The following is an 11,663-nucleotide window of genomic DNA, read 5'->3' as shown; positions in this document are numbered from 1 at the left end:
ACTATAACCTCACTAGGTTCAAGCCTGACTCTGGAAGGCAGCTCCAGCCCATTTCCATTCCTTGCTGCCCTCTGGTTGTGAACCCACACAGGTTTAGACAGGAGAAGTGAAATTGACAGAGCCTTCGGCAGGTGAATATGGAATTAACAAACCTTCTGAGGAGCGATCTCACTAGCTCTGTCTTTTTAAACTACACTTCCTGGAGTAGTTTAAATTAATTAGATTAGATGTTATGGAGCCAACTTGATGATGCTATGAGTTGGATGACCAGACCACATTCTTTAGCCAAACAATGTGGCTACCTGCCAATGCCAAAAGCAGGAGCCCAAAACAAGAACAAAATCCACATTCTCTCTTTTATTAGGACCAATCAAATGGACACAAAAGGGTGTGCGAGTTTTCCAGCTCCCGAGAACTCTGCATCAGGCACGATGTTACAAAGTTTTAAAAAGGAGCATAGGAAGCAGGTTTTTCAAATGAATGGAAAGAGAAACTGCGTGAATGTACGGGTGAATATTTTCTCAGGTATTGCCCAAACAAAAATGTGTTTAACAGATTTTGGAAACCATTAAAAATGTTCTTGGGGAACAAAGTAAGCCATTTTAGTCCAGCCACGGTTTCTTCAGATGCTCAGACAGATTGTTTTCGAGCTCAGCTGCATGTCGCTGTTGCTAACTGGGTGATGCGTTCTATCACTTTCGGCAAGTTGCAGATCGGCCAACTGTTCTGTCGTTGCTCACAACGCAGTTGGAAGAGGGAGGGGAGGGTAAACCAGGGGTGGGGGTGGGAAGGAATTCCACGACGGCTCACTAGCGTAGCCTTCGATGTAAATCAAACATTCCCTGTCACGTTGATGACTTGTGTTAGTCTAATGTATTTTATATTACTCAAAAGCATTGAAACCCTGCCGCTTTCCTCATATAGGCCGTTATGCGGTTATCATTAAATTGTCTTGCAAAAGAACATTATCGGTAATTATGGCAGACACTAAAATCAAATGATCAGTCTGGGACCTTTAACACCAAGAGGAACCATTAGAAGTTAATCAAATAAAAGGATGAGAATAATTATGTTAGGATTAAGCAGTAATATGCCAGAAGTTATACACTTTGCTGACGATATATCTTTACACTCCCACTTTCCTCTGCCGGCTCCCAAAAGTTGATGGGTTTTTTTATGTAACACATTGGCACAAAGCGTAAATGGCAATCTCCCAGTGTCATGGATGAAACTTTAAGGGTTCATAGGAGGTTCAGATCGAAACAGCATCCAAAGCCGCGCTCCGATAATGAGGAAGATCAAATAATAGTAATAAAAAAGTGCAAAGCTGGTAGAATAAAACTGGAATCCGTTGGTCAATGAAGCAGAAAGTGATGATAAAACTGGTAGCAACAGGCAAAGGTGGAATTTAAATGGTTATTTGCTCGGTGGATAGTCTTAAAGCTCTGATGGTGTCTTTCTTAAAGTTCTTAGTCTTACCCTCCACTAACTGAGCCCGCTTGCGGGAAGGGCGAGTTAGAAATGTAATAAATAATAATAATAATTTAATTTAATTTATTCAGTTTATAGTCTGCTCTCCCCACACCAGTGGGCTCAGGGCGGTTCACAACAAAGCTTAAAAACACACTGCACAATTAATCAACATTACCATTAAAAACATAAATAGTACATAACATTCATTTTAAAAATATACTACATCTAATGTTCCTCTCCACGGAACTCTTTAGTAAAAGGCGAAAGATTTATGCGACCTGAAGAGAAACCAGAGTAACTCCCGAATCTTCTTTTTTTAATTATGTGTTTATTTATGTTCTTTCTAAATATATATTTATTATATATTACAATAGGAGGGAAGGCGGCATGGTATAGCACGATCTCATCAGATCTCGGAAGCTAAGCAGGGTCAGTACTTGGATGGGAGACCACCAAGAAAGACTCTGCAGAGAAAGGCAGACTTGACGGCACATACACAATTTCCACGTCAGGAATATACGTAGCACAGGGGAAAGGTTTGAGTTCTCTCACTCTACCCGCCATAACTCCATTTCAAATCCCCAAACTCACCGTTTCCAGATTCTACCCCCAAATCTCCAGGAATTTCCAACCCAGAGTTGGCAACCCTGCCTATGCCCAGCCATCCCATGACTATACAATCTAGACCCTTCCAATTCTATCCAGTTGTAATCAAGGCACAGTAAAAATATTACTCCCAGTTTCATGTCATGTGAATATTTGCAACTCACTTGGATTTTTCATATTATATATACGTTAGATATAGAAAAGAGCAAGAGTCCAGAAGCACCTATAAAACTAACAAAATTTGTGGCAGGGTAGGAGCTTTCATGAGTTACAGTTCACTTCTTCAGATCTCACAGAAGTGAGCTGTGATTCACAAAAGCTTACACCCTACCACAAATTTTGTTAGTTTTATAGGTGCTACTAGACTTTTGCTCTTTTCTACTGCTACAGACAGACTAACACCGCTACCCATTTTGATCTATACATATTTGTTTGCATCGTCATGCCCAAGCTTTCCACCAATGAGAACTCATTCCAAGTAGATGACATCATTTTTGTTATGGATCCTCCCGCCTATATACAAGGAGCTCTTTTTCAGCATCTACATACACTTCCGGCTTCAGGTCACCATGTGCAGAATAAACTTGGGGTCCTCCTCCCACCCAAAAAAGTATATAAAGAAAAGGCCATTAAAAAGAAAGAATATGTAAATCACATCACCACGTAAAATAGTTTTTTTAAAACAAAAATCAGATTTCGTATCATTTTTAGCTTTCTCTGCCTTTGAGATGAATATTTCCTTAATAAATCTGTCATAAAACAAAGTTATCTTTCAACGGTAAATAAATCCTCACGTTTTACCTTACCAGATTATTGGTCTGCGCCAGTAAGGAATGCCCTGCCAAGAAGAAGGGGGGAATATGACTTTTTTAAAAAAAGTGTAAAAAAAATTGTTTTATTTAGCAATTACTTGGGAAAATTTAGTACCCAGTCAGAAAGGTTACCAGCAAGTGGCTCTTCATAAATTGCAAACACTCTACACAATAGATATTGTCATCCATGCAAGTCCTTCTAGCTGATATTTCCCCCCTCCTCTGTCCTGTTCCAAAAGTGTTTTTTATGAGGCTGTTACTAGTCTAGGCTGCGAGGCTCAGCCTAATGAATCTGTCACCAACGCTATTGATTGACACGCCAGTGTAAGTGAGACATGTGATTCCAATTGACTTCCTAATTACTGCTGCTGTGATGTCTTCCCCAACTGGTAAGGTCAGAGGTTAATAGGTTTGATGTGCAGTCCTTGCTGCCTCTGGAACCTGGAGTTAAACTAGCTCCTTGGAAGTCAATATCTGAATCAAGTTCTCAAGGCTGCTGTAGAATCCGATCAATTACATCTTCCTTGTCTCTCTCTTTTTGGTCGCTGACAAGAAGCTGATGGTCAGGAAGAAGGGGGGCAAGAAAAGGGACGCTGAGAGTTCACAAGCAGATGGTTTAAGGTGGTTTATGGATGTTTGCAAAGAAAGGAGAGCCATCGCTCAAAGGCTTAAAGCACAGTGGAGTGTGTGATGCCGCTCAGCGGGGACCAGAACACAGAATATAGCAGTGAGCAGGTGCCACGATATAGTGATTCCTTTCCAAAATAAAAGGGCGGAGTTGCATGGATGTCATGTGATTTCCCCCCAAATCCTACCGCTTTAATCCCAGATTGATGGACTACCAGAATTCCTCCCGGCGACTCAACTATGAAATGCACAAGTCTTTGGGCACATCTGGACATATAGATACATAAAGGATCTCCAGGGTTGTCCTAGGTTGTCACATCACCAATCACGTCTTGTCTACTTCCAGTCATTTCTCAGATTTTATCATGTGCTTTAATGTAGATTTGTTAAAAAGTGTATGTAAAGCACTTTGGGTCCTCAGCAGGGAGAAAAGCAGGGTAAAAATATATTGGTGGTAGAGAGTGCCCGCAAGTCCTAGCTGACTTATGGCAACTTCTGGTGGGATTTTTTCATGGCAAGAGACTCTCAGAGGTGGTTTGCCATTGCCTGCCTCTGCAACCCTGGTCTTCGCTGGAGGTCTCCCATCCAAGTACTAACCAAGGCCGGCCCTGCTTAGCTTCTGAGATCTGACATCAGACTCACCTGTGCTATCCAGGTCAGGGCAAAAAAATATTAAATAAATTAAAAATATATATTTCTATGCCTTCCATTCTCCTAAGCATCTCAGGATCCAGGAATTGAACCTGGGACCGCATGCAGAGCAAATCCTCTGTCACTGATCCACACCGTCTCCCTTAAATTGTAGTCACCCTTGCAATGAATTACAATTAATACATAAAATTGCGAAATAATACCTCCATTATCCCACCATATAGAAGGGAAAATGCCCTGCAGAAGCTCCTTGATTCGACAAATTATTTTATTTTGCCACTCTGTGAAAAGGATTATGCAGAACAAATGCTCAGTCTCAGGCTGTGCCTGGTCTTGTTTCAACCGTGAACCGCTTAAGAAACCATTGCCACCGTTTAAACAAGACCCGAAATATACTGGGCTCAACCTTTTGTCAATTTCCACTAGAGAGGAGCACGAACAGCAATACAAACCAAAAAAAGCCACGAACAGCCCAATCTGCTGTTCGCGAACAAGCTGTTCGGGATGCCCTATTCTAAATGAACAGGTGGTTGTTGCAAGCCTCGTTCGTTGCTGTTTGTCAAGCCAGACAGTCTGGCACCTGCAGTCAATTCCCTTGGCAACTTAGGCAGGGACTGCCTGAACTCTGTCTGAACTCCTGCTGTTGCTCTGGAAACCCCAATCTAAGCCCAATTTAGCTTGACAGGCAGGTCTTCCTTTCAAGTGTGGAGCTCCAAATTTCTTACAAGGGAGCAAAGACCAAGGGGGAGGGGGTCTCCCAGCTCTGGCTTTGCAGACAGTGAAGAGAGAGAGAGACAGCTGCTGTTGGCATTTTGATAGAGTGCATTGGCGCTTGAATTTTCTTTGTGTGTGGTGGGATAGGGATCTACCCCTTCAGGTTTCAGGGCTGCTGCCAGGGTCTTGGGCCAAGCTATTATTTATTATTGGCACCTTTCCTGGTGCTTGCTCAGGTCAGGTTTCTGGGAGTGGTGCAGTAGGGATCTTGACCAAACTTGGATGATGGCTAGAGGAGAGCCTGCTGGCCCCCACAAACAGCCAACCACGAACATGTTTGTGAACAGGTCCATGTTCATGGTTGTTCGTGAGTCCCTGTTCGTGGATGGCAACGAACAACGAACATCATGTTCGGTTTTTTTTTTTCTGTTCGTGCCCATCTCTAATTTCCACTAGCAAGCTTCTGACATTGTATTTAAACATCACAAGAACTAACATCATATAATTGGAGATTATAATGAGTTCTGGGTGAAAAGTTCCATTTCAAAGGCTGCGAAAATATTTTGCAAATATTTTCACACCCATTTATAGCCATCAGGCCCCACTCTGTTGCTGCCTTACTATCGTTTTTTTAAATGTGAAAGGATGTTGCCTGCAGTCTTTTATCAGCTCAATTGCAGTGAGTGATGTACAAGCTAATACCCATTAAAAGACTCTTTTTAAAGTCCCCTGTGTTGTGTGCTAATGCCTGCCTTTAAAAACAACTGCAGAATTAAAAGACTCTCTTTTTAAGACAATGGTTTTATTGTGTTCTTAATCTTTTTGATGGGGTCCATCTAGGGATCCAAGAATGGCTAAAATCACAGAATAGAAAAGAATTAAATAATCACGGCTACATGCTGACACACATTTTAAAAAGCCTCAACAGACCATTTTTTAAAATTTAAAAATCCTGAAAATCTCTCCTTGTTAATATTTTTGTGTGAAAACCACCCCAAATATGAGAGGCACTTTGACAAGGGTGTGAAAATTGTTGTGTTCAGCTTCGCAAAAACTAGAAAATGTCTGCCTGCATCAAACTGAACCAGGGTTTTTTTTTCAGCAGGACCGCGGTGGAATGGAGTTCCGGAACCTCTTGAAAATGGTCACATGGCTGGTGGCCCCGCCCCCTAATCTCCAGACAGAGGGGAGTTTAGATTGCCTGGCACGGAGGGCAATCTAAACTCCCCTTTGTCTGGAGATCAGGGGGCGGGGCCACCAGCCATGTGACCATTTTCTCCGAGGGCAGCCTACTGAGTTCTACCACCTCTTTTCCCAGAAAAAAAGCCCTGAACTGAACCATACAATGCCAGCCATTTCAGACCCTGGATCCATCTTTAATCCCAACCAGCAACTCACTTTTAATTTTGTACCACACGTCTGTCTTTCTCCTTGTCTCCCTAGGGTGGCCAAGGGGGACAGGTCTCTAGTAAGGGGTCTAGACAGGTCTCTAGTAACTTCATTAGTTATATTGAACATGCTTGTCACACAGGCATGTGGGAAGTGGAATATGCCGTTTGCTTCTGCTGTGCATTGTAACAGTGACCACTCACCCAATTTCTTCCTTCCCAACTCTGTCCCTCCCTTTCTTTCCCAGGCTAGAGGCAAATTGGTTTTTGAACAATTGGAGAAAGGTCTTGTCAAATGTTCAACTATTGAAATATCGGGAGTGACATTTTTGCCTTCTCTGCTTCTTTTTTTAGCTCCATTTCTTTCTCTCTTGATGCCTATTGAGCCAGTTTGGTGTAGTGGTTAAGAGTGGCTGGATTTTAATCTGGAAAACCAGGTTTGATTCCCCACTTTTCTGCTTGGTGACCTTGGGTCAGTCACAGCTCTCTCAGAGCTCTCTCAGCCCCACCCACCTCATAGGGTGATTGTCGTGAGGATACAAACACATTTTGTAAACCATTCTGAGTGGGTTGTCCTGAAGGGTGGTATATACATTGAATGTTGCTGTTGTTGTTGTTGTTCGTATCCTAGCCAATCAGGGATCATGTAGTAAGTAGAGATGGGCACAAACCGAAATACAAACCAAAGTTCGTGACGGACCGGGCTGGTTCGTGGTTTACAAACCGGTGGTTTGTCAGGCCCCATTTCTGATGAACCGCCGTGAACTTTAGGCTGGTTTGTTTGGTTCATTTTTTGGTTCATCACTGCAGACAGCCTGGCGCCAATCAATCAGTTTCCTAAGCAACATGGGATGGACTTCCTACAGACCTTCTGCTGACCCAGAAGTGGCCTTCTGCTGGCCTGGAAGTGACTTTCTGCTGACCTAGAAGAGACAATTTGCAGGTTCATGAAAGTTTGTGGTTCATAGTTCGTGAAATGCGACAAACCACAAACTACACGGTTCGTTTTTTTTCTCGGTTCATACCCATCTCTAGTAGTACGTAATGCATCATGAAGTTATGGGGCTACATCACCTTTTGCTGCAAAGTAAGCACTTCACCTTCTGGTGGCAGTTTCTATTTCGGTCCTGTTGGTAAATTGGGGGAGGGATCCTATACCAACGAGTGCACAGACATGATGGGCAGAGACATAGGTTCTCTTCTTCAGCCAGTTCCATGGATTGCAAATTCTTGATGGACAGTGTCCCTGAGTCTTCCATCACTTCTGCCTAGTATCAGTCACCTTCACCTGATCCTTCACCTGAGGATGACCCTAGGAGCCACGTTTACTGATGGCGGCCCTTCATGCTTAGAGTCGTGCATCAGTACATCCCATCTGATAATCTTGAATAGTCACTATAGTTACATTCAGTATTCTGAATGTATTTTGGTGCAGTGGATAAGAGTGCGGGACTGAGAACCAGGTTTGATTCCCCACTCCTCTGCTTGAAGCCAGCTGGGTGACCTTGAATCAGTCACAGCTTCTAGGAGCTCTCTCAGCCCCACTCACCTCACAGGGTGTTTTGTTGTGGGAATAATAATAACATACTTGGTAAACCGCTTTGAGTGGACATTAAGTTGTCCAAAAAGGTGGTATATAAATTAAATGTTGTTGTTGTTGTTGTTATTCAAACAAATCCTTCACTCCGTGGTCTTTGACCTTTGCAGACTTCTTCTTTCAACATACAGGGCGGTATGTAAATTAAATGTTGTTGTTGTTGTTGTTTTGTCCCCCCAAGGGTCAGTAATAACTCGATGCTTGCACAGGGGACTACCTTTACCTTTTATTATTATTAATGCAATTCTTGTATGTATTTATTGCAATGCTGAGTTCACACCAGAGGATGAAGAAACTACTGTGAATTATGCATTAATATCTGCTTTGACTTTTAATGTCTCCTCTTAAAATGAAATATCCCACTTTCTTTATAATAATAATAATAACATTCGATTTATATACTGCCCTTCAGGACAACTTAACGCCCACTCAGAGTGGTCTACAAAGTGTGTTATTATTATCCCCACAACAAAACACCCTGTGAGGTGGGTGGGGCTGAGAGAACTCTGATAGAGCCATGACTGACCCAAGGTCACCCAGCTGGCTTCAAGGGGGGGAGTGGGGAATCAAACCTGGTTCTCCAGATTAGAGTCCTGCTGCTCTTAACCACTACACCAAACTGGCTCTCATCACATACCATACGTGATGGTGGGGGTGGGGGGTCTACCTACGTCTTCCTGGTTGGTGTTCCAAGGAGTAACTGCTGCCTTGGCTTCTGGGCAATGAAGATCCTAAGCTATGATAGGCTATAAGAGCCAGTGTGACATACTGATAGAACATTGGACTAGGATCCCAAGAGGCTCAGGTGTGAATCCCCACTTCTATCACAGAAGCTCGCTAGGTGATCTTGGGCCCATCACATACTCTCAGGTTGTAGTTGTGAGGAAATGGAGAGGAGAGTACAATATTCTGAGCCATTTTCTACAAATATAAACAAATAATCCACTAGATAGGTGCAGAAAATTAGCACAAGACAGTGAAAAACTAACCTCTAACATAACACAGGATGGATGGCAGCTATCTTGGAGTAAAAGCTGCAAAATGACAGTAGTTATGCAACCTGCCTGCTTCTCTCTTCCCCCAAGTATAAAACATCCTCTGGGGACCAGGGTTGCATTAATTGGGGCCATGTAAGTACTTTAGATAGGATGTTCTAAAACTAGATTAATTTTCTTTGCTGTCCCTTTGAGGGAACTGAAGCAGATTCATACTACACCTAAAGTACTTCAGGGAAACTATCTAGCACCATCAAAGAAGATACCTGAGCTGCCGTCATAGTCTCTTGAAGTACAAAATTAGGTCAGTTCAAAACCTGGAATATAAATATGAAAAAGGCTGAACATCATTGCCACTTCCCCCCAAAGTCATCGTTTCTTAACTGTTTGACACACAAAAACAATTAGGGGTGTATGTGACCTCCTTACATGCTATCTCCCATCACAGGTTTGAGAACTTCACAGGAATTTACGGGTAGTTACAACCCTATCTAACAGGCATTTAAGGGTAGTTACAACCTATCTAACTTCCATTTATCAGGCAGAGAGTCCTGACCCAAATACGCACAGGGTCCCCTCTCTCCTCTTCCAGAGGATCTACCAGACAGGCAGCCCTTTCCCTATATTTACTTCCCCTCACCAAGCTACTGCCCAGGGCTATTGAGGAATGGGAATTCAGAGTTAACATTCCCTAATATTCTGCCACCATTCATTTTAAACTTGGCCTATACGTCATGACAAGAGTGTTTGAGGTTTGTGTGTGTTTGTCTTATTTCCCCTCAGCCAACAACTACAAGGCAGCCAGGGTTTAAATAAAAACAAGATTTTTTTTTTTACAACACAGAATACTGGCGTGAATTATTTTAATACATATAGATATATTGTGGTTAATCAGGAAATGATTACTATTTAACAGAACAGAGGTTAACAGACAACTATATTTCTGCTGCCTCCCTTAACAGCTTCCAAAACCTTCTCCCCCTCTAACTGCCTTAATTGATCTTCTAACAGACACTCAATTGTCACTGGCCCAGCATTCTACCAACTCTCATTGGCTGTTGCCCAGGAGAGACAGAGCTGGAATAATGCCTGGGGAATATAAGTGTGGAAAAGGCCATACATCATTATCACTTCACCACAAACTCCTTGTTTCTTAATTGTCTGATACACACAAAAAATTAGGGACATGGTTTAGCCTCCAAATATTTTTTTTTAAATCCAGAAAAAGCCCATGTGTTCACACATTTGGTTTATGAAAATGAATGCGAACAGCAAGCAGTGAAAAACTTCACTCACTGTGCTGGAGTCTGGAAACTTTGTTTAGATGCCAGAGAGTTCAAGAACATCAGGGAGACATGGAAGAACTCTCCTCTCTCCTCCATTCCTCCATTCTACTTACTACTCTCACTACTTGCTCCACTACTTTCCTCTTCCTCCCCCCTCTCTCTCTGTCCTCTACCTTCATCTCTTTGCACATCATCTTTTCTCTTTCATCACATTAACTGCATCACTGGGGGGGAAAGCAAGAGTCCAGTAGCACCTATAAGACTAACAAAATTTGTGGTAGGGTATGAGCTTTTGTGTGTCACAGCTCACTTCATCAGATAAAATTGCAGGCAGCAGCTATGGGTATAGTTGTTGTTTGCTGTGGCAACAGGCCAATCTAAGGCTGCTATCCTTCATGTGGGGCCTGGAGTTCTCTCAAAAGTATAAATGATCTCCCAACAAGAGACATCAGTTCCCCTGTAGAAAATGGCTCTTTGGAAGGGTGGATTCTATGTAAGGTTGCCATGTCCCCTTTAACCTCCTAGCTGGATGGGGAGAGATCTGGCTCTTACCACCTTCCTCCTCTCTTGTCTTTTTTCTCCCCCACAGCTGCACGCTGGCGTCACTTCCAGTGATGCCATCACACAGGAGCAGGGGTGAGCGCCTGCGTCACAGTGGACCGATTTGGGCATCAAACGGGCTCAGCCCATTTGAGGCTCAAATGGGTCTGCAGTGAAGCATGGATGGGCTCTCGGGGCAGCGCCACCCTGGGAGCATGCCTAGGAGGCCTATGCCCATGCCTTCATTCCCCGCCAGGTAAGTGGAGGCGGGAGGCGGAGGGTAAAATTTATCTATTTATTTATTTCAAATTTGTATTGGGCCCTCCCCCCAAGCGGGCTCAGGGCGGATACCAACATATTAAAAATACAATTAAAATACCATTAAAAATTCATATTCATTTAAAACAACACATTTAAAACAGGATGGTGGACAGCCTTCACAGGGAGGGTTTTATACACCCCTTTTTTCCAGGCCGGGGGAGGCCCAGCCTCAGCCATATGCCTGGCGGAACAACTCTGTCTTGCAGGCCCGGTGAAAAGATAGTAAGTCCTGCCGGGCCCTGATTTCAGCAGACAGCAGTCAGAGCATTCCACCAGGTGGGAGCCAGGACCGAAAAGGCCCTGGCTCTAGTCGAGGCTAGGCGGGCCTCCTTGGGGCCAGGGACCACCAACAGCTGTTTGTCCCCTGATCGGAGTGTCCTCTGGCGAATATATGGGGAGAGACGGTCCCATAGACCCCCCCATTGTCCCGCTCCCACTAGACCCCCCATTCTCCCGCTCCCACTGGGAGAATGGGATCCTTAATTCTACGGCATTATGCCCCACTGAGGTCTCTCTCTTCCTTAAGTCCCTGCTCTCCCCAGTCTCCACCCCCCAAATCTCCAGAAATGTCACAGCCTGGAGTTGGCAATCCTAGAGGGGGAAGAGGAAAAGAAGAAGAGAAGGCACCATCATCATCACTCTCAATTTGCAAT

The 11,663-nt window shown here is 43.6% G+C and overlaps 1 non-coding gene across 1 annotated transcript; it reads right to left on the bottom strand.

Annotated features, from left to right (window-relative positions):
• Positions 1–1,658: 1,658 nt before the first annotated feature.
• Positions 1,659–1,771, bottom strand: LOC129335239 (U5 spliceosomal RNA). The gene has a single exon (XR_008597583.1). It is a non-coding gene; the product is annotated as a U5 spliceosomal RNA (small nuclear RNA).
• Positions 1,772–11,663: the final 9,892 nt, after the last annotated feature.

This window comes from Eublepharis macularius, chromosome 8 (assembly GCF_028583425.1).
Source record: "Eublepharis macularius isolate TG4126 chromosome 8, MPM_Emac_v1.0, whole genome shotgun sequence".
NCBI classification, from domain to species: Eukaryota; Metazoa; Chordata; class Lepidosauria; order Squamata; family Eublepharidae; genus Eublepharis; species Eublepharis macularius.
This window is presented reverse-complemented; position numbering and strand designations above follow the sequence as displayed.